Genomic DNA, 22222 nt, shown 5'->3' with positions numbered 1-22222 from the left:
CAACCTGAATGAGCTTGGAGCCAGATTCTTCCCCAGTAGAGCCCTCAGATGAGAACACAGCCTGGCCAACACCTCCTTTAATGCTGTGTAAGACCCTGAGCACAGGGTCCAGTTAAGCTGTGCTCAGATTCTTGACACAAAAACTATAAGATAGTAAATATGTTTTATTTTAAGCCACTAAGATTGTAGCCATTAAAAAAAAAAAAAGATTGTAGCTATTTGCTACACAGCAGCAGAAAACTGATAGAACATTCTATAGGTGAGGCTTGGTGAAAACAAGCACTCTCATACATGGCTAATGGGAGTGCAAAATGATAAAAGCCCTATGGAATTTGGTAATATGCAACAGTGCATTTCTACAGTGTCTGTATATGCATTGACATTTTATATATATATAAATTTATTTATTTATTTATTTTTGGCTATGTTGGGTCTTCGTTGCTGCGCACAGGCTTTCTCTAGTTGCGGTGAGCGGGGGCTACTCTCTGTTGCAGTGCGCGGGCTTCTCATTGCAGTGGCTTCTCTTGTTGCAGAGCACGGGCTCTAGGCACATGGGCTTCAGTAGTTGTGGCACGCGGGCTCAGTAGTTGTGGCTTGTGGGCTCTAGAGCAGAGGCTCAATAGTTGTGGCGCATGGGCTTAGTTGCTCTGCGGCATGTGGGATCTTCCCGGACCAGGGCTCGAACCCGTGTCCCCTGCATTGGCAGGAGGATTCTCAACCACTGCGCCACCAAGGAAGCCCCGCATTGACTTTTGACTTAGCAGTTGCACTTCTGGGAATTTACTCTGAAGATATACCGCTATACATTTATAACAACATGTGCTCAGGGCTTTTCACTATAGCATTATTTATTTATAATACCTAAGTGTTGGAAACAACCTAATTGCACACCCATGGGAAACAGGTTGAATAATTATGGTTTCTCTACACAGTGTAGTACTATGAAACCATAATAAAAGAATTAGGAAGCTCTTTGAGATGGAGAATTCCTAGAATATATCATTAAATGAAAAGAGTAGAGTAAGAGAGTATATATAGCATTCTACCTTTAGTAAAGGAAGAAATAAGAATATAGGTGTGTGTGTATTTGCTTATTTTTTATTAAAAAAGAAACACAGAAAAGCTAAACAAGAAACTGATGAAAATAGAAAGTCATTACTTAGGAGAGGGGAACAGGATGAGAGTGAGTCTTTTGAGTGTATATAAAATTTTTGAACTCTGTAAATGTTTTACAAATGCAAAAAAATTAAATCAAAAACTCTATTATTGATGTGGATGTGGCAGTATATAGTGGGAAATGTACCAGTATCTGCAATCTATTTTGAAATGTTTCAAAAATATAAGATACATGGATGTATACAGAGCTGTCTAGATGAATGTGATAAAGTAAATATACTAAAATGTTAATTGTAAATTTAGGCAGTGGATATACAAGTGTTCACTTAAATTTTTTTCTGCTGCTCTCTATGTTTGAAAATTTTATAGTAAAATGTTGGAAAAAATTAAATGAAAATGAATGCACAAAAGCAAACCCTAAACTAATTCTAATTGTGCATCAAATTGATGATGTAACCACATAGAGAAAAGAATTAATTCAAGTACGTTTTGAACATAGTACTCCCTACACTCTCAGTGGAATGTATTCAAAGGACAAAAAATTTCAAAGCAATCTTGAACTTTGCCTATTAGGAATCTATGTTGACTTCATGATAAGCAGTCAGTCAGATCTCCCAAGTTAAAGTAAATACCAGGACAACAGGATTCTTCCTGAAATAGCTTGCTTAGATTCAGTTTCAGAATGTTAATAACCTTATTCACAATAATTTACCAAACAGTATTCATGGCATATAGTTGCAGGAAGAATTTTTTTTACTACCCACTAGGTGGCAGTGCTCTCTAATCTAATTAAAAGCAGAACTTGAATTGGAAAGACTCATTCATCTAACAATCTATATGCTACATTGATTTTCTCACCTATCGAGCAAACTAGATTTTCATTAATATCTATGCAAAGTAATGTTCTTCAGAATTTTAACAACAAAAGAAATAGATCCTATTTCCCCACACATGGGCTATATTATATTAAATCAAATTCAGAATCACTGGATTGGTGGGGACTTCCGGAAGTCCGCTAGTCCCTTTACCTACCCGCAAACAGAATAACCTTCTGACTCATTATCTTTTCTCTACCTGGGAAATAGGACATTTCTCAAAGTTCTGTCCCAACATTTAGCATAAAGCCAAGTGGTTCATTTATTTCTTCATTCATTCTTCATAAGGCAAACAATTTCTGAGCAATTACCATACGCCAGGTAATTTGCTAGGTGTTGGGGATAGGATGGTGCCCGCAGACACAGTCTGTTGCCCTCAATGATATTACTGTCAATTGCCCTGGCAGTTGGCCCTCCTGAAAAAGTGGAAAAGTTGGTGTGGCTCCTAGTAACATGGCTTACTCTGCTCTTTTCAGCTCAAGCAGAGGAAAGATCTTACAACTATACGAAATGGAGGCCAGTGGGGAAGAAAAGATTAGTAAATAATTACAAGGCAACATGAGAAATGCAAGGGAGTAAGTAGAGGGTGCTGTGAAGCCCACAGGAGGGGGGAAGAGCCCAGCCAGGCTCAGGAGTAATCAGGAAAAGCTTCCCATGAGAAGGGGCATCCTAAATTGACTTGTGAAGGATAAGTAGACACTAGATGGGGGGGGGGCAGATGGAATGGGAGAGGGGAAGGACCATCCAGGTTGCAAAAGTTGGAGGGGGAGGAATAGCATCTTATCCGAATCTGTATCCCCAGTGCCCTACACAATGCCTAGCACACAGTAGACTTTTGTTAAACATAACTGTCACTCTGATGCTGTCATACAGTGTGACTTTGGACAGATCCGCCACTTCTTCGAGCCCAGGTGTCCTCACTCTGAAGGTGAATAAGATCACTTGAGGAGATTGTGGAGAGGGAGATAAGAGGGCTCAAGACCTAAGCCTGAGGACCTCAGATACTTAAGAGACAGGCAGAGAAAAAAGAGTTACCGAGGAAGGCTGGGAATCAGCAACGTCAGAGGCAGGAGAAACCAGGCGAGTGTGGTATCTCGGAGGCGAGCATTTAAGAACTTAGCATTGATCAACTGTCAGAAGTCAAGTAATTTAAGAAATAGTAAAAAGTGACCATTAATTTATCGATAAGAAGTTGCCATTAGACTTGGTAAGAGAAGATTCAGTGGCCTGGTGGGTGCAGCGGCCACATTGCAGTGGGTTGAGGCTAGAGTAGCACGTGAACCCGTGGAGCCAGCAAGTACAGAAAACTCAAGAAATCTGGCAGTGAAGGGAAGATCCAGATAGGAAAACGACTGAACATTTAAACCATGTTTAAATGCTGCTGGAAAGGAGACAGGGAGAGGTCACAGGTAGTGGGGGAGAGGCAGATGAGGCTGTGGGGCAAGTGTGGCATCTGGGAAGGTGGGAGAGCACAGGAGGTAAAGCCTTGTGGACTGGAAGAGGGTCACCCAGAGGTGTACTGAGCTTATTAGACACCCAGAGTGGACCTTCTTTTTATTTTATGAGACTTTGCCTTTTTAGAGCAGTTTTAGATTCACAACAAAATTGAGTGGAAGGTACAGAGATTTCCCATATAATCCTCCCTGCCCCAGACACATGTATAGCCTCCCCCATGATCAACATCCCCACCAGAGTGGTGCATTTGTTACAATTCATGCACCTTCACTGACACATCTTTATCAGCCAAAGTCCACAGTCCCTTCAGGTTCACTCTTGGCTGGAGTACATTCTATGGGTTTGGACAAATGTACAATGACATGTAGACATCTTTATAATATCATACAGAGTATTTTCACTGCCCTAAAAGCCTTCTTTGCTCCACCTATTTATCCCTGTCTCCCCCACAATGCCTGGCAACCCCTTATCCTTTTACACTCTCCAGAGTTTTGCCTTTTTCAGATGTCATATAGTTGGAATCATATAATATGTAGCTGTTTCAGATTGGCTTCTTTCACTTAGTAATATGCATTTAAGGCTCTTCCATGTTTTCTCCTGGCTAGATAACTCATTTCTTTTCAGTGCTGAATAATACTCCTCTGTCTGGATGTACCACAGTTTATTTAGAGTGGATCATTTTTTTTTAATTGAAGTATAGTTGACTTACAATGTTGTGTTAGTTTCAGGTGTACAGAAAAGTGATTCAGGTATTCTTTTTCAGATCCTTTTCCATTAGAGTTTGTTACAAGATATTGGATATGGTTCCCTGTGCTATACAGTAGATCCTTGTTATTTATTTCATATATAGTAGTGTATATCTGTTAATCCCAAACTAATTTATCCTTCCCTTGCCCCTTTCCCCTTTGGTAACCCTGAATTTGTTTTCTATATCTGTGAGTCTATTTCTGTTTTGTAAATAAGTTCATTTGTATAATTTTTTAAAATTCTACATATGTGATATCATATGATATTTGTCTTCCTCTGTCTGACTAATTTCACTTAGTACGATAATCTCTAGGTCCATCCATGTTGCTGCAGATGACATTATTTCTTTCTTTTTTATGGCTGAGTAATATTTCATTGTATATATATACCACATCTTCTTTATCCACTCATCTGTTGATGGATATTTAGGTTGCTTCCATGTCTTGGCAATTGCAAAGAGTACTGCTATGAACGTTGGGATTTGTGTATCTTTTTGAATTAGAGTTTTCGTATTTTCTGGATATATGCCCAGGAGTGGTATTGCTGGATCATATGGTAACTCTATTTTTAGTTTTTTAAGGAACCTCCATACTGTTCTCCATAGTGGCTGCACCAGTTTACATTCCCACCAACAGTACAGGCAGGTTCCCTTTTTTTTTTAAACATCAAGGAAGATAGCACCCCATCTCCCTGTGTCTGTGGTATACTCCTAGGCTTTTTTTTTTTTTTTTAATTAATTAATTAATTTATTTATGGCTGTGTTGGGTCTTCGTTTCTGTGCGAGGGCTTTCTCTAGTTGCGGCAAGTGGGGGCCACTCTTCATCGTGGTGCGCGGGCCTCTCACTATCTCAGCCTCTCTCGTTGCGGAACACAGGCTCCAGATGCGCAGGCTCAGTAATTGTGGCTCACGGGCCTAGTCACTCCGCGGCATGTGGGATCCTCCCAGACCAGGCCTTGAACCCACGTCCCCTGCATTGGCAGGCAGACTCTCAACCACTGCGCCACCAGGGAAGCCCAGAGAGTGGGTCATTTTTAACACATTATTTTCAGGAATCATGAAATGAAACAAATGGCCAGAAAGTAAATGCAGAAAGTAAAAATTTTCTCTTATTGAACTTTGTACATATGTGAGTAAAAAAAATTTTTAATTAAAAATATTACAGTACAAAGGGGGGAAAGTAATGCATTAATACTTTTGTATTGCATGCAAAGGGTACAATTTAGGAAGAATACTGAACTGTACCACTGATGTGGATATGTTCTTTAGTCATTCTCCAGTTTTAAACAATTAATTTAAAAAGAAGAAATGTCAATTTTAAAGAGTTTACTCAAATTCAGTAAAATATTTCGAGTATGAACTAAAATTTGTACTTACCAAACAAAAATACCACACTTTTCAGTTTGCACTGTTCGTTGTCTTATGTTTTAAACACATAAAAATCCCAAATGGTGAGAGCCTCCCATCAAGCCTCTTAGATAGCCTCAACCACCGGAGGGCAGACAACAGAAGCAAGAAAAACTACGATCCTGCAGCCTGTGGACCAAAAACCACAGTTACAGAAAGATAGAGAAGATGAAAAGGCAGAGGGCTATGCACCAGATGAAGGAACAAGAAAAAACCCCAGAAAAACAACTAAATGAAGTGGAGATAGGCAACCTTCCAGAAAAAGAATTCAGAATAATGATAGTGAAGATGATCCAGGACCTCGGAATAAGAATGGAGGCAAAGATTGAGAAGATGCAAGAAATGATTAACAAAGACCTAGAAGAATTAAAGAACAAACAAACAGAGATGACCAATACAATAACTGAAATGAAAACTACACTAGAAGGAATCAATAGCAGAATAACTGAGGCAGAAGAACGGATAAGTGACCTGGAAGACAGAATGGTGGAATTCACTGCTGCAGAACAGACTAAAGAAAAAAGAATGAAAAGAAATGAAGACAGCCTAAGAGACCTCTGGGACAACATTAAACGCAACAACATTCGCATTATAGGGGTCCCAGAAGGAGAAGAGAGAGACAAAGGACCAGAGAAAATATTTGAAGAGATTATAGTCGAAAACTTCCCTAACATGGGAAAGGAAATAGCCACCCAAGTCCAGGAAGCGCAGAGAGTCCCATACAGAATAAACCCAAGGAGAAACACGCCGAGACACATAGTAATCAAAGTGGCAAAAATTAAAGACAAAGAAAAATTATTGAAAGCAGCAAGGGAAAAATGACAAATAACATACAAGGGAACTCCCATAAGGTTAACAGCTGATTTCTCAGCAGAAACTCTGCAAGCCAGAAGGGAGTGGCATGATATACTTAAAGTGATGAAAGGGAAGAACCTACAACCAAGATTACTCTACCCGGCAAGGATCTCATTTAGATTTGATGGAGAAATCAAAAGCTTTGCAGACAAGCAAAAGCTAAGAGAATTCAGCACCACCAAACCAGCTCTACAACAAATGCTAAAGGAACTTCTCTAAGTGGGAAACACAAGAGAAGAAAAGGACCTACAAAGACAAACCCAAAACAATTAAGAAAATGGTCATAGGAACATACATATCGGTAATTACCTTAAACGTGAATGGATTAAATGCCCCAACCAAAAGACATAGACTGGCTGAATGGATACAAAAACAAGACCCATATATATGCTGTCTACAAGAGACCCACTTTAGACCTAGGGACACATACAGACTGAAAGTGAGGGGATGGAAAAAGATATTCCATGCAAATGGAAATCAAAAGAAAGCTGGAGTAGCTATACTCATATCAGATAAAATAGACTTTAAAATAAAGAATGTTACAAGAGACAAGGAAGGACACTACATAATGATCCAGGGATCAATCCAAGAAGAAGATATAACAATTATAAATATATATGCACCCAACATAGGAGCACCTCAATACATAAGGCAACTGCTAACAGCTATAAAAGAGGAAATCGACAGTAACACAATAATAGTGGGGGACTTTAACACCTCACTTACACCAATGGACAGATCATCCAAAATGAAAATAAATAAGGAAACAGAAGCTTTAAATGACACAATAGACCAGATAGATTTAATTGATATATATAGGACATTCCATCCAAAAACAGCAGATTACACGTTCTTCTCAAGTGCGCACGGAACATTCTCCAGGATAGATCACATCTTGGGTCACAAATCAAGCCTCAGTAAATTTAAGAAAATTGAAATCATATCAAGCATCTTTTCTGACCACAACGCTATGAGATTAGAAATGAATTACAGGGAAAAAAACGTAAAAAGGACAAACACATGGAGGCTAAACAATACGTTACTAAATAACCAAGAGATCACTGAAGAAATCAAAGAGGAAATCAAAAAATACCTAGAGACAAATGACAATGAAAACACGACGACCCAAAACCTATGGGATGCAGCAAAAGCGGTTCTAAGAGGGAAGTTTATAGCTATACAAGCCTACCTAAAGAAACAAGAAAAATCTCAAGTAAACAATCTAACCTTACACCTAAAGAAACTAGAGAAAGAAGAACAAACAAAACCCAAAGTTAGCAGAAGGAAAGAAATCATAAAGATCAGAGCAGAAATAAATGAAATAGAAACAAAGAAAACAATAGCAAAGATCAATAAAACTAAAAGTTGGTTCTTTGAGAAGATAAACAAAATTGATAAGCCATTAGCCAGACTCATCAAGAAAAAGAGGGAGAGGACTCAAATCAATAAAATCAGAAATGAAAAAGGAGAAGTTACAACAGACACCACAGAAATACAAAGCATCCTAAGAGACTACTACAAGCAACTTTATGCCAATAAAATGGACAACCTGGAAGAAATGGACAAATTCTTAGAAAGGTATAACCTTCCCAGACTGAATCAGGAAGAAACAGAAAATATGAACAGACCAATCACAAGTAATGAAATTGAAACTGTGATTAAAAATCTTCCAACAAACAAAAGTCCAGGACCAGATGGCTTCACAGGTGAATTCTATCAAACATTTAGAGAAGAGCTAACACCCATCCTTCTCAAACTCTTCCAAAAAATTGCAGAGGAAGGAACACTCCCAAACTCATTCTATGAGGCCACCATCACCCTGATACCAAAACCAGACAAAGACACTACAAAAAAAGAAAATTACAGACCAATATCACTGATGAATATAGATGCAAAAATCCTCAACAAAATACTAGCAAACAGAATCCAGCAACACATTAAAAGGATCATACACCACGATCAAGTGGGATTTATCCCAGGGATGCAAGGATTCTTCAATATACGCAAATCAATCAATGTGATACACCATATTAACAAATTGAAGAATAAAAACCATATGATCATCTCAAAAAAAAAAAAAAAAAAAAAAAATCCCAAATGGTCAAATATACAGTGACAGAATTGAAGTAACTCAAGATCTGTTTCTCCACCTCTACAATCAACGTGCCATCATTTATTTTGAATCTAGTGTTTAAAAGCAAAACTGTAATACCCCACGGACTAGAGGCAGGAACTGTACCCAAAGGGAACTCCAGTGATGCCACTAGAAACAGGGCTCTCCAAACCCACTGTCTGTGGCTGAGGCTGGGTGTATTGGACGCCCACTCTGTGGCTGGGAGTTCTCTGAACTACTTTCCAGCTAGAATATAATGTTTATTAAAGAAGGTGTAATAAAAATGTGTTCATTTCAAGCTTATACGTATATTTTGCAAACTCAACAATAAGTGCGTTAATTGTTTAGAACTGACTAGCAAAAGACTTTTTCCAGCAAGGAGTATTTTATCTGACATTGTTTAGCATTGCCAATGTTTGGGGATGGTTAAAAGCAGACCAACTAAGCGGTTTTGTTTTTAAATAGCTACAGACAACACATGCCTCATGGCCTGCACCTGGGCGACCGCACCTCCCCCTCCCCCTTGGTAGGCCACTGAGACATTCTGCCCTCGTGGTAGAAGGAAAGCCAAAGGAGGCTTAGCAAGGTGGTAGGAGCAACGCCATCTGTGAGATAAGGGGAAGCTGACGTGGGTGGTGATTGTAGCAGAAAGTGCACTAGTAAGGCTCGCGCAGATTGGAAGAGGCACAGAAGGGGGTGGGATTATGTTGCACGGAGGGGCAGGATCCAGAAATAGCATAGGAGACCACCTCAGCAGCTGACCAGTCACTCTGGGTCCCAGGACTTCTAAAACCGGGATGAACAACAGGCCTCAGATAATTGGACGGATAATCTGAGTTCACATAAGCATTTGTCCTCACTAAGAGAGTGTTTGATTGGGTGGGTGTGCCAGTATTCACTGTAACGAGCGTCCCTATTGGGAAGAGTTCCACTCTACCGTCTCGGAGGAGGGGGACGGGGGCGGGAGGAGAGGCTCTGCCTTTACCGCCCTACTTTTGACCCCTGGCCGGGCAGCAGCACTGGCTTCTCGCAAATGGCGCAAACCACAAACGTTTTACGAGGAAAATGCTTTGCCTGGGACTGCTTTCCTCAGAAAGGTCTAAGGGCTTGCTTGCCCTTAGAGTATAGAGCTCAGTAGAATGCTCTTCAGCACAGGAGAAATAGTTTGAAATAACTGCTGTGAAGAGTGAGACAGAACTGAAAGGAAATACAGGATGAAGGACCCAGAGGAGGTTGGAGACCACAAGTTCCTTTTGCTAAAGCTTGGAGTCATTTTTTCTATTACGACCTCAGTGGGGAGGGAAGGCAGATTGTTACTGTTCTCTAAACCAAGGGCTGGGAAACTTTTTTTCTGTGAAGGGCCAGATAGTAAATATTTTAGGCTTTCCCTATTGCATGCTGTTTGTTTTTACAACCCTTAAAAAACATAAAAACCATTCATAGTTCTCAGGAAGGACAAAAATAGGCCATGGGCCCAAATTGGCCTGAGGACCATACTTTGGTGAACTTTGCTCTAGATAGTTGACACATTCTTGAACTGAAAAGAAATCACAAGCAATCTGTTAGAGATAATGAAGTTACTTCTACTGTTCTAAGGCTATTTTCTTGCAAGAGACTTGGTAAATCATTTTGAAAGGGGTGTGTGAAAGACTCATTTTCTTTCTACCTGTGTGAAATAAAAGTTATATTTTTATTGCAAGACGAGAAATTTAAGCAAAAAATCTCTGCCCTTTGGCCTCCTCTCTCCCCTCAGTGTGCATGGTGTATCTGCATTATGCATCAACCAAACCTCCCCCATTGCTCAACTGTAAAGGGCAACATTCTCCCAGCATCAACAAGATACTCCTTAAAAGACAGCATTCTTTCTTGGTCTTGTAAGAGGTCACATGACCCACACGATGCCGCTTAGATCTGGATTATGTAAACTGTCAATAATATGTCATTTGATGTACAGCCCTCTGTCTCAAAAAACTTACATAACTGTGCCTTGACTTCTGACAGGTAGAACAGTTCTCATAGCTTTCTGAGATGCTCTTCCCAGGTAATAATCCTCAAATTTGGCTGGAATAAAATTTCCCATTTCTTTCTTAGATCGACTGATTAATTTTTCATCGACATGAGTGAGAAAGAAAATGGACAAGTGGGCAAGCAAGGTACAACTAAATAGGCTTATGAAAAGAGCTAAGGCAGGTGCCCTTAGATGAAAGGAGAATTAGGGGAAGTTATACGATGTCTTATTTGTGTTATTGATTTGCTCAATACCTCTTTTTTTCTTTGGGGAATTTATAGGTTAGATATGAAACAGATTTTTGGAAAATGGACTGAAAAACAATTCAATGAAAAGAAGAAAATATACCCCATGATTTAGGACTCCAAAAGTGTTTAAGAAAAGTAGAAACACAAGCTCCAGTCTAAATTGTGAATAACCTCAGTGAGAATGAAGAGAGAAGAGAGCCAACCATTGTGAGTACAAAGAGTTTTCCTAGGAGTTCAGCATTTTTAAAGATTTTAAAGATTTTAAAGATTTTAAAGATTTATATAAAAGGTGAAAGACGGAGTACATTCCTCAAAATGAATGCAACATTAGCAAAAGCCTACATGAACAGTGTTTGAAAAGCTAAAACCTAGAACAAACTGAAAGTTATGTCCTCCCCCTTAAGAAGCTGAAGGTTTTGGTTAGAAGTTATGGTGGGTTTGAGTGCAGGTAGTGATTAGCCTGGGTCAGGACCAGCTGCGTATTTGGGGGACCCAGTGCAAAATGAAAATGCAAGTCCCCTTGTTAAAAAATTATGAGTAGTTTTAAGATGGCGACAGCAGAGCAGTAAACCGAGCGAAGGGCCCTTCTGAGTGACTGCTCAGGTACACATTTAGGAAGCAGGCCCTGGGCTGAGGACGTAAGACTGATCAAACCCTGCCTCAGCCAAGCCATCTCTGCTTCATGGTTCTCAAGGGAGCCATGCAAGACACAACATATAGGATACTACACCAGGTACCCCTTCATTCTTAGTGGGTTCCTATAACTGCCTCTGCAGGGCTCTCTGGTAAACTCAGCTGCAGGACACAATGAGGCTCAGGACAGAAATCTTTCTTCCAAGCAGGAACTGAGAATGCCTGAGGGTTTATGTAAATAGAGGAGAGAAAAAGAGCAAATGACTGAAGGCACCAACTAAGCTAGAGGGAAAAGCCAACTCTAATGACCTCTCCCTCTGGCAGAAGCATCCTGTTCACTATTTATGACTCCAGATCAGTAGCAGCCTCCTCTAGGAGGCGAACAAAGTTGGAGGTGCGAAAAGGACTTTCTCCAGTCCCCTCACCCCATCCTGAGGGAAGGGGCTTTTAAAGGTACATTTGAATTGAAAAAGAAACAGAAAAAGCAGTATTCTTTGCTGCTTTGATGGAGTAAGCATAAATGCTAAGAGATAACAATAAGCAAGGAAAATAACCAATTGTTTTTTTCTTCTTTTCTGTAAAGCAAGGTTTAGTAATCTGCAAAGTTTTAACAAAGAAAAAAATGGAAACAGTAAAAGAGTGTGTAAGAGCATCAGATAATGCAGATGTTTTAAATGAATTTAAGTGTCTGGAACTAGACAAAATGCATTCCTGGGACACTGTAGGAATTGGTACATGTGCGCTGCATCACTGTAATTACTCTTTGAGAAATCGTAGGACGCGTACGGAGAAACAAAAAAAAAACTGGGGGAAAAATCTCAAATTTTCACAAAAAGAGGAAAAAATTTAATTCTCAAACCAGGGACTGGTAATGTCAAACCCAAGTTCATGTGCCTGATGCACAGTGAGGCCAAACAAACTGAAATGTCAGAGTTTGGAGCAGAGAATGGTTGGAGTTTGGAGCAGAGATTGGTTTATTGCAGGGCCAAGGAAGGAGAACGGGTGGCTTGTGCTCAGAAGACCCAAACTCCTTGATGGTTTTCAGGGAAGTTTTTAAAGGCAACATTTGGGGTGCTGGCTGCAGGGTGTATGACTTTCTTCTGATTGGTTGATGGTAAGGTGACAGGATGGTGCTCCAGGAATCTCAGTCATCAGCCTTCTGGTTCCAACCAGTCTGGGAGCTCAGTAAGTAGTTACCATCCTCTCCCTAGGTGGGGGCCTTAGTTCCTGTAGAACAACTCAAAGATGTGTGTCAGATTGTTATGTATGTCCCTTGAGGAGGAACTAGGACTCCATTTTATCACTGCATTATTGTTTCTTCACTGCTTTTCCTTTGTTCCTGCATTCCCTTACTTAGTAACTGCTTGAATCTGCCCTTTGGAACTCAGGGAAGGTGTAGCTGAAGGCTTTTTTTCCTACAAACAAGAAACGGGGAACATGAAAAGGCTTTGGTACTCAGGAGGGCCCTCCAACACCCCCCTCCAACTCAATTTCAGTAAATTTGAAATTTAAATTTTTGGTAAAATCATGTATAAACACCACTATACAAATAATTTGCAAAGACTTATGTAAGAATGAAATGATGATAGAAGTCCTATTATGTGTCTGTAAACAAATCTTTTCAATCCAGTCTATTTTTAAAAGGGGGCATGGTGGGGTACAGTTGTGGTGGCAGATTGGTTGAATAAAACAGAAATTACAGCAAAATGATGAGCAGAATCTATCATATTGTCCTTGGGAACAAGATGAAGAAATGTTGACAGACGAATCAGCAGTTTGAACCATCCAAACAGTGTTGATGAGTTAATATATCAGAGTCAACTTGTCTGGGTGGCATCTTACAAGGGTTTTACTCATCACTGTCTTATTTGGCACCTTTCTCAGTGTTAAAAAATAAAATTCAACCAAAACATTTTAAGATCTAATAGGCTTTATTAAGCGATTCATGAATCCAGCAGCATCCCATTAGCAAGTAGAAGCACACTTGGAAGAGTGGTACAAAATAGAAGGCTTTTATTGAAAGGATGGTGGAGCAAGAAAGTCATTAGCAAAAGAAAAGAATGGGTTATTTGGGACAAGGACTTCTTCTTAGGGTTGGGTGGGGAGTGGGCTGTGGTACCAAGGGTCTTTATCATGCAGACTACCTTTCTTTCCTCTGGGGCGGAGTCGGGGAATGGAGAGGGCCCAGACGAATTACCTCTTTGGTATCATGGGCTTTAACACAAGTGATGCCATTTTGCGCCTGTGGTTTTCTCTTTAATGTCAGTAATTTACATGTTGGCACAGAAAGTGTGCTTACAAGGTTTAACGATTATCCGTAACTAGGAGGTATAGTTAACACAATGGCTTAGCTAAAGATTCCCAACTATCTTCACAGCTGGAATCTCAATCCCAAATCAACAGGTTGACATTTTATCTAGAAAAAATGTAAAGAGATGTTTTTAGGTTAAAAAAAAAATTGTGCAAATATAGGAAGGAGGAGACCAGGCTTGGTAACAACTCATAAAACAACACAAAACAAATAAAAATGTAGAAAGTTTGATTGATTATGGGTTAAAGTGAACCATCTCTACACTCTAACTGTTGAAAAAGCTCATATTGCTTTTGGCCAAATTATCAGAAACACAATAATCATTTACTGAGAGGGAGTTATGAGCACTGGCTCTAGAACTAGATTGTCAGTGTTCAAGTACTAGCTCTGCTACATTGGGTGACCTTGGGCAGATTATTTAATCTCTTTGTGTCCTTGATCCTCCATTTAAAAAATGAGGGTAAGGATAAAGCACACTTAATAGAGTTCTTTTGAATATTCAAAGATAATACATGTAAAACAGAATAGCGCTCTATACATGTTAGCTGTTATTGTTCTGTTCTGGGCACTTTACAAACTATGTTTGCATGTATTTGTGTGTGGCTTTTATTTAATTGCATGTATTTATTGAAAAATAAATATTAAATATTAAAACAGGACTAGGACTTCCCTGGTGGTGCAGTCGTTGTGAATCTGCCTGCCATTGCGGGGGACACGGGTTTGAGCCCTGGTCCAGGAGGATCCCACATGCCATGGAGCAACTAAGCCCATGTGCCACAACTACTGGGCCTGCGCTCTAGAGCCCGTGAGCTACCAGTATTGAGCCCGTGTGCCACAGCTACTGAAGCTTGTGCGCCTGGAGCCCGTGCTCTGCAACAAGAGAAGCAACTGCAATGAGAAGCCCACACACCTCAACGAAGAGTAGCCCCCTCTCGCCACAACTAGAGAAAAGCCTGTGCGCAGTAACAAAGACCCAATGCAGCCAAAAATAAATAAATAAAATTTAAAATATATCTATTAAAACAGGACTAAAAGATATACACTGGGGGCTTCCCCGGTGGCGCAGTGGTTAAGAATCTGCTTGCCAATGCAGGGGACATGGGTTCGAGCCCTGGTCCGGGAAGATCCCACATGCCATGGAGCAGCTAAGTCTGTGTGCCACAACTACTGAGCCTGTGCTCTGGAGCCTGCGAGCCATAACTACTGAGCCCACGTGACACAACTACTGAAGCCCGCGCGCCTACAGCCCATGCTCTGCAACAAGAGAAGCCACTGCAATGAGAAGCCCATGCACCGCAATGAAGAGTAGCCCCCGCTCGCCGCAGCTAGAGAAAGCCCATGCGCAGCAACGAAGACCCAATGCAGCCAAAAATAAATAAATAAAATAAATAAATTTGTAGAAAATAATAGATATACACTGAAACATTCTTCCTTGATTACCAGACCTTCTCCCCAGAGATAAACCATTGCTCAGAGTTTCTTGTGTACCTTTCATTATGTACAAATAGATACATAAGACTACAATATTCTGTAGCTTGCTTTTTGCCTCATATATACTGTGTATCTTGGAGACCTTCTCATATCAGCACATGTAGATTTACTCCATTCTTTTTTAAGCTTCATAGTATTCCATTGTGTAGAGGTACCATAATTTGTTTACCCTGTCCCCAAATCAGGGTCATTTATGTTTATATGCAATCTTCTGTTTTTACAAACAATGCTGCTGTGGGTTTTCTTATAGCTCAGATGCTGGAGTCAGATTGACTGGATTTAAATCCCAGTGCTGTCACTTATTTACTCTGTGACCATGTCTTAGCTTCACCAGCCTTAATTTCCTCAAGTGTAAAATGGTGATAATAATAGTGCCAAACTCATAGGGTTCTTGTGAGGATTAAATGTAAAGTGCCTTGCTTGGTGCCTTAGTGCATAGTAAGCTCTCAACAAATATAAAATGCTCCTATTTTTAATTTTCCAACTTTATTTACATTTGAGTTTCTCTGTAGGGTGAATTCTTAGAAGTTGAATGGGTAGATCCAAGGGTGTTTATTTAAAATTGATAGATAATGTCAACTTGTTTCTGTGTTGGATAGTCTCTTTGTCCTCTAAATATACACTGCCTTTCACCACTCTGCTTGGTACCCCAGGAGGCTGACCTCCATGAAAACTCTTATCAGCCAGTGTCTTTGCCCACCAATTTCCAGTCAGGTTCCCTGTGAGAAACACTAGCACCAGATGGAAGGGCGGGAGAAGGGAGCTCCAGGCTTGTTTGGCAGTGGCTGCGTTCCTTTTCCAGAAGCCTGTTTGGCAACTCCTCCCCAGTGGCCACCGCTCCCTCCACGCTTCAGTAAAAGCTCCCTCCCCTTGCCGGTTCAGGCCTGGTGGCAGCCACCTCCTGCAGCTGCCTGTCCTTGGGTGCTTCGCCAACCCTGATACGTTCCCTCAACCCTTACATCTCTATAAATAATCTTTTCGTTAATCTTCCTTCAGTTACCCGCTTAACATGCCATCTGACTGGTACACTAGCCAATTTACACTCTCTCTAATAAGCTGAGAATACTTGTTTTCCCATACTTTCGGCAATACTGTCATGCCAAACGTTTTTTGAGGTTTTACTTAGCATTTACCCTTATTTCTTTATTTTTTCTGGGCACCGATGTTGTTATTTATCCTTTATCACAGATAGTTTTTCCTATTGAACTTCAGTTTCTTAAAGGCCATTGCATAAGTATGATCTCAGTCCCTTCAGGCTGCTATAACAAAATACCATAGACTGGGTGGCTTATAAACAATAGAAATTTATTTCCTACAGTTCTGGAGGCTGGGAAGCCCAAGATCAAGCCCAATCAGCTGGCAGATTCTGTATCTGGTGAGAACCAGCTTCCTGGTTCATGTGTGTCCTCACATGGTAGAAGGGGCAAGGGAGCCCTCTAGGGTCTCTCTCTCTTTTTTTAAAAAATGTGAGGTATAGTTGATGTACAATATTATGTAAGTTTCAGGTGTACAACATAGTGATTCACAATTTTTAAAGGTTATACTCCATTTATAGTTATTATAAAATATTGGCTATATTCCCTCTGTTGTACTGTATATCCTTTTAGCTTATTTATTTTATACATAGTAGTTTGTACCTCTTAATCCCTTACCTCTATCTTGCCCCTCCCCCCCTTCATCTCCTCACTGGTAACCACTCGTATGTTCTCTGTATCTGTGAGTCTGTTTCTATTTTGTTGTATTCACTAGTTTATTTTTTAAATTCCACATATAAGTGGTACCATACAGTATTTGTCTTGCTCTGACTTACTTCACTTAGTATAATGCCCTCCAAATTCATCCATGTTGCTGCAAATGACAACATTTCATTCTTTTTTATGGCTGAGTAGTATTCCATTGTGTATATATACCACTTCTTCTTTATCCATTCATCTGTTCATGGACACTTAGTTTGCTTCCATATCTTGGCAATTGTAAATAATGCTGCTGTTAACGTTGGGGTGCGTGTATCTTTTTGAATTAGTGTTTTTGTTTTTTTTGGATAAATACCCAAGAGTGGAATTACTGAGTGATATGGTAGTTCTATTTTTATTTTTTTGAGGAACCGCCATAGTGTTTTCCATACTTGCTGTACCAATGTACATTCCTACCAACAGTGTACGAGGGTTCCCTTTTCTCCACATCCTTGCCAACATTTGTTATTTTTGGTCTTTTTGATGGTAGCCATTCTGACAGGTGTGAGGTGATATCACATTGTGGTTTTGATTTGCACTTCTCTGATGATTAGTGAGGTTGAGCATCTTTTCATGTGCCTGTTGGCCATCTGTATGTCTTCTTTGGAGAAATGTCTATTCAGGTCTCCGGCCCATTTTTTAATTGGCTTTTTGTTTTGTTTTTTTTAAACTTTAAGTTGTATGAGCTGTTTATATATTTTGGATATTAACCTCTAGGGTCTCTTTTTTTTTAATTTCTTTTATAGGGGCACTAATCCCATTAATGAGGGCTCCACCCTCATGACTTAATCACCTCCCAAAGGCCCCCACCTCCAAATATCATCATGTTGGGGGTTAGGTTTCAACATATGAATTTGGGGGGGGGTACAAACATTCAATATATAGGAAGATAAATATTTATTTCCTCAATATTGTGTTAGTTAAGTTTTCAGAAGGCCAATTAAGAATATCACAAAAGTCAACCAAAATTATTTTAAGAATTATTGGAGACTCTTAATACTTTAAAATATTATATGCTATAAGGATTCGTTATAAATTCTGTTGGGTGTGATGATGACACTGTTGGCAGGTTAAAAAAAAGAAAAAGTCCTTATCTTTAGAGATATCCTCAAAACACTTATACGTGAGATGATATGATGTCTATCTAGATTTATTTTTTTAATTTTTATTTATTTATTTATTTTAAATTTATTTATTTATTCATTTATTTAATTTTTGGCTGCATTGGGTCTTCGCTGCTGCACGCGGGCTTTCTCTAGTTGCTGAGAACGGGGGCTACTCTTTGTTGCGGTGCCGCGGGCTTCTCATCGTGGTGGCTTTCCTGGTTGCAGAGCACAGGCTCTAGCCGCATGGGCTTCAGTAGTTGTGGCGCGTTGGCTCAGTAGTTGTGGCTCGCGGGCTCTAGAGTGCAGGCTCAGTAGTTGTGGCTCACGGGCTTAGTTGCTCCGTGGCATGTGCGATCTTCCCGGACCAGGGCTCGAACCGATGTCCCCTGCACTGGCAGGCGGATTCTTAACCACTACACCACCAGGGAAGTCCCTTTATTTATTTTTATTGGAGTATAATTGCTCCAGAATATTGTGTTAGTTTCTGCTGTACAGTGAAGTGGATCAGCTATATGTATACCTATATCCCCTCCCCCTTGGACCTCCCTCCCACCTCCCCACCCCCCTCCTCCCCACAGATATCTAGATTTACTTTAAAATACTCCAGATAAATAAAAAATAGAGTGTGAGGAATACATGGACCGAGACTCAGAAAATGTTGATAATTGTTGAAAGTAGGTGGTGTTTCATTATATCCACTTTTTTCCATTCTGTACCCATTTATTATCCCCACTCCTGTTTGTATGAAAATGTTCAAAATAAGTAAACAAATGAGAATTCCCTGGTGGTCCAGTGGTTAGGACTCTGCACTTTCACTGCTGGGGGCTGGGGTTCGATCCCTGGCCCAGGAACTAAAATGCAAGCTGTGTGGTGAGGCAAAAAAAAAAAAAAAAAGTAAACAAACAAGAAAAGCCCATAGCAACAACAAACAAACAAAAAGTAACTAAAAAATTCAAATAGGGGAAAGAATGGCCAGCACAGTCCCCAGGAGAGGCTCTCTAGCCTGCCTCAGCCCCTGGCTCTCAGCATCGGCCGGACCAGCCCTGCTCAGCCCAGGCGTGATAAAGGCGATCCTCATTTTCAGCACCCATGGTGCTGGGCTGCACCCTGCAGACCTACAAGCCCTGTACTTGCCCATCCTTGAGAAAGAGCCGAGAGTCAGCGACAGAGACATCAGTGGTTAATGGGTAGGGGGATCTCACACGGTGCTGGAGTGACACCCCAACTGTGTGTGGCAGACGGGGGGCAGGACATGGCAGTAGTCTTCGTTCCCGGGGGAAGGGAGAGGTTACCAGTTACAGGGGGAATTGACTTAGGGTTGGCTTACCAGTTACCGGGGAAACTAGCAGAGGGACATACCTCTCATTGCCCTTTTGATAAGCTATCAAGGTGTAGATGTTCTGATCTAAGATAAGAACAATCACTAGCTGGTGCCAGCGCAAGTATGTAGGAAGGTCAGTCATGTGAGTAGGGTGTAGGTGAAGCAGGCGCTGGTGGAGCAGGGAATGTACAGAGAGCGAAAGAACAGCCATCTTGGGTGGCCTAATCATACACATGGGAACTTTCCAAGTTCTACCAGCCCTACAGTAAAGATACGCAACAGCAAATCATCAGGGAGACTTTCCATTTGGTACCTAAGAGAGATGAAAATGTTTGTAATTTCCTAGAAGGAGGATTATTAATTGTAGGATCTAATGACAAACTGACTTATAGACATTATATAACATTATATTTTGTCTTCCATGTGGATTCTTCAGAGAGTGAACTTGGCATTTTAGATCTAATGCAAGTATTTTGGAAACTTTAGATAAGTGTTTTTGAAAGTGTCTATGAACTGGTTTTAATTTTCCATGTAGACAAGGAATAGAAATGGTGATGGGAGTAATGATATTAGAGACCAATATGAATGAGATTATTACATAAATTGATGCACAAAATAAGCTGAAGATCTCTGAGCCTAGCATAGCAGGAGCTCCAAGCTGTACTGTATGTATCAGATGTAAAAAAAAAAAAAAAAAAAAGAATCTTCCTGTGATCCAAGAAATGTCAGCGGTGGTGATATAAGTATAAAAGTGCCAAACCTGCCTTCTTTCAGATAAAAAATTTAAAAGGTTACTCCCAGGTAAAATCCAGAGGGAAAAGTCATCTAAGTTTACCATTCACTTGTTCACCCAAAATAGGGGAGAGTCTTAGCTTTTGCTCTTGGATCGAAGCCAAGGTACTATATACAAGTTGTGCAAAATTAGTATGTGTAGTTCAATGTTGCTTTCCTTGCTCGGTGATTTTAAAGAAATTGAGTAGTTGCTGTATGATTTTTTTTTTTCCTTTTCTAAACTGCATTTCTATGCCCACCAAAGGCATGCTCTAGTATTGGCTACTGTAGTATTCAATATTTCAAAAAGTGTTTGAGACATTTCTTTAACTATCAACACCCAAAACGTTGGCGTTTGAATGGGTATCAAGTGTAGCATTCCTTAATTCTTTCCGCTATTTGTCACAATTGTTATTTAAAGAACCAAATATGTATTGCATGAAGACGTTGTACCCTTTTTCCCTTAGTTAAAATAAATGCCAAGGTACCTGGAAAAATAATTCAAGTGTACAATTCAGTAAGTCCATATCTCACTAGGATCTGCATTCCATTAGGTATGACTATGAACATTTAATCAAAACTTTTCAGTTGTAATTTTATGTTCACATTGTATTTGAATACCTCCCAATATTTTTGAAAGAAATCTTTCAAACACATATATATGACCTGTCCACAGATTTCTCACGCTCTTTTTATTTTGAAAAATTTCAACTATACATGAAAATAGAAAGACTAGTACTGTGAAAGCCTCTATGCCCCCTACCCAGATTTAACAGCCATGTTTTTGATCTCTCTGCATATAGTTTTTTTTAACTGAACAATTTGCAATTCTTCGTGACACTTTTGCTCCTTCTATTTCTTCCCTTTCCTCCTGAGCTTTTAATTGTCCCTGCTCAGGACCCTTCACCAACTCTGCTTGCTGCTTGCCCCTTGAACCGGGCATTCTAAATGACTCAGCTCCATCCTTTGTCTTCAGTTAAGCACTAAAACATTTTGTCGCTTATTAAAGGAATATCAGGCATCAGTAAGAAGATGGAGAAAATCTGCTTTGTGTGGGAGAACTCAAGAGAATGTTCTGGCCTTTGGGTGTTGACTGAAAAACCATACCCCGAAGCTATTCAGAGGAAGGAATGTAGGTAAAAAGCAAAAATGGTTTTGCATGTTAGAGGCTTAGGGAAAAGATTTGATGGCAAATAAGGCAGAATATCATCTTTCTCAATTATAAAGTTGTGGGATGTCATCTATCCATGGTAAAGACCTGTCTCCCCCATCTCCACACATAAAGTGGACAATTGCAAACCCCACTAACAGTACACATGGTAACCCCAAATACACACAGTGCACCTTGATCTCAGGTCTTAGTGCTTCACAGGGTTAATCAATCTGTTTCGCTTGAAAGGACTGCATCTAATCCTTTAAGTATTAGGGAATGGATTGCTAATCCATAAACAAAAGAGAAAAGCAAGTCCCTTTGCTACCTGAATGATAGGTAAATCTTCCATTCAGGAGTTCATTGCTATTAAGGAGACAACACCCGTGCTGAGAATTAAGCCTAAACTGAGGTAAAGTGGACCTTGAGATTAGGAGAGAAAAGGAACCAGTACACAGTGCTGATGTGTCAGGTAAAGAACAAGGAAGGAGGCAAGCTGAGTCCTTTAGTAAGTTGTGTGTGTGTGTGTGTTTAAATGGAATAAGAAAATTGGATGTTTAAATCAACAAAATGCAGAAGATAAATTAGTGTGTAAGATGGGCATTAATAAGCATATATTTTTACTATTGGGAAAAAAAGTTTTAAAAAAAGGAACTAGTTTAAAGCAAGATAGTTCCGTTTTGGGTTTTCTTTTATTTACCAAATATGGTAAAACTGTAGCAGCTACAGATTTAACAGAAGTAAAACAGGTGATGTTATTAGGAAGTCACAAATGCACTGGTTTTAGACTTTGTTGGCTTTTAAAAATAAAACAGTTGCCCTTTTTATTTTCCGTTCCATATTACATATTAAATACTCTCAAATATCTAAAGGACCCCAATCAG

The 22222-nt window shown here is 39.9% G+C and overlaps 1 pseudogene; it reads left to right on the top strand.

Annotated features, from left to right (window-relative positions):
* The first annotated feature begins 19064 nt into the window (after positions 1-19064).
* On the top strand, positions 19065-20195 carry LOC118903512 (annotated as a pseudogene).
* Positions 20196-22222: the final 2027 nt, after the last annotated feature.

This window comes from Balaenoptera musculus, chromosome 11, assembly GCF_009873245.2.
Source record: "Balaenoptera musculus isolate JJ_BM4_2016_0621 chromosome 11, mBalMus1.pri.v3, whole genome shotgun sequence".
In the NCBI taxonomy this organism is placed as follows: domain Eukaryota; kingdom Metazoa; phylum Chordata; class Mammalia; order Artiodactyla; family Balaenopteridae; genus Balaenoptera; species Balaenoptera musculus.
This window is presented reverse-complemented; position numbering and strand designations above follow the sequence as displayed.